The sequence below is a fragment of the Physeter macrocephalus genome, chromosome 11 (assembly GCF_002837175.3).
Source record: "Physeter macrocephalus isolate SW-GA chromosome 11, ASM283717v5, whole genome shotgun sequence".
Lineage (NCBI taxonomy): Eukaryota > Metazoa > Chordata > Mammalia > Artiodactyla > Physeteridae > Physeter > Physeter macrocephalus.
Genome location: NC_041224.1, coordinates 71,906,516 through 71,907,824, shown reverse-complemented (window position 1 = coordinate 71,907,824; position 1,309 = coordinate 71,906,516). Strand labels below are relative to the sequence as shown.

Sequence of the window (1,309 nt, the reverse complement as noted above, 5' to 3'; positions counted from 1 at the left end):
AGTCCCTGTGACGGCACGTTGTCCCTATCCTTCCCACCTGGATTGGTATCCCAGGCTCCTCTCACAATGGCTCTTCTACCCATGAGTTGGCCACAACCTTCCACTTGAAAAACGTGGCTGTGGACACCACCGGCAGCAAATGCACTGTGAACCACTCTCTACTTTCCTTTTGGGAGCCAAGTGCTGGACCTCAGTTACGATGAGGAGACGGTATGGATTTCTCACTCATTTTGTTCAGATTTCCAAGGAATGCATTTGTGGGACTCATCATCCATCCAAGCACATGCTCAAACGCGGGACATGCAAAGTTGCAGATTCCACCATAGGACGGCCAGTGAGCTGAATCATATCAGCATATGGAAGTGGCCAGAGCCGAGCCATGGGGCAGGAAATGGAGCCAGTACTCAGGGAATCGAAGCTCGTGTTCCCCGAGAAAAGGCCAGAAGGTGAGGGTGTAGCCCCGGTGCACCAGTTCTCGTGGCCAAAACTCTAGGTTTTTGCAAAGAGGTGTTGCTTACCGCGACAAAGTTTCAACCAGGATCTGCATGGAATGTACGCCAACACCCCTCCGAGACTCCTTCGCCTGGGCTGGCCTTGCCGCACCGTCCTCACTTCACTGGTATCACGGATTATACGGATGGCCCCAGGCTGCACTGCTGCCGGCATTCCGTCCCTGGCATTCCACCTGGCTTGGTGTGAGACAACACACACATACTTGAAGAGGGTGCACAGGCGCACCGAGGGAACAATCAATACCACCCAACGATGTGTGCTCTATCTCCACAAAACGTTGCATTTGGGGAGCGTCTAGCCTGTGTGTCCACAGCCAAATGTGAAAGCATGGACTGATCAAGGGAGACTCATCATCAGGCATAGTTCCTGGCCTGCTGCCTAGACAGACGAGCTACCCTTGGCCCACACACAAAGCTAATGGCATGGGAAGCATTCTAATGCCCAACGTGGTGGGGAAAATCCTTGGAGCCTAATGGCAAGGGAGCCATTCCGATGCCCAAAGTGGGGGGGGTAACCTGTTGAAGCAATTGGGTCACTTACAGTGTTGCTTGGCACTTTCGCACGCTGGGCCCGTCAGTGATGTGACCTCAGAGAAACCGTGAGGTCCACTTCTTCTAGAAGGAACGTTTTACCCACAGCCGTGCAACGAGAGAAGTCAGCAAACAGCCTAGACACTTGAACTGGTATGACTACTCTGGCCTGTGGCGAGGTACGCAGGATAGCACAGTCTTGACACAGCAGAGGGTGATAGAAGAAAGGACCCCCGCTCCACACATCCTCTCCTGCCCTTAAACCT

At 53.4% G+C, this 1,309-nt stretch overlaps 1 long non-coding RNA gene and 1 other non-coding gene across 4 annotated transcripts in view; both read right to left on the bottom strand.

Annotated features, from left to right (window-relative positions):
* Positions 1-603, bottom strand: part of LOC114487132 (uncharacterized) — a 30,688-nt gene extending 30,085 nt beyond the window's left edge. For all 3 annotated transcript variants that reach the window (XR_008618753.1, XR_003681870.2, XR_008618754.1), the window contains exon 1: positions 519-603. This is a non-coding gene — a long non-coding RNA (uncharacterized lncRNA). The remainder of the gene's footprint in view (positions 1-518) is intronic.
* Positions 186-277, bottom strand: LOC112062865 (small nucleolar RNA SNORD116). The gene has a single exon (XR_002890887.1). It is a non-coding gene; the product is annotated as a small nucleolar RNA SNORD116 (small nucleolar RNA).
* Positions 604-1,309: the final 706 nt, after the last annotated feature.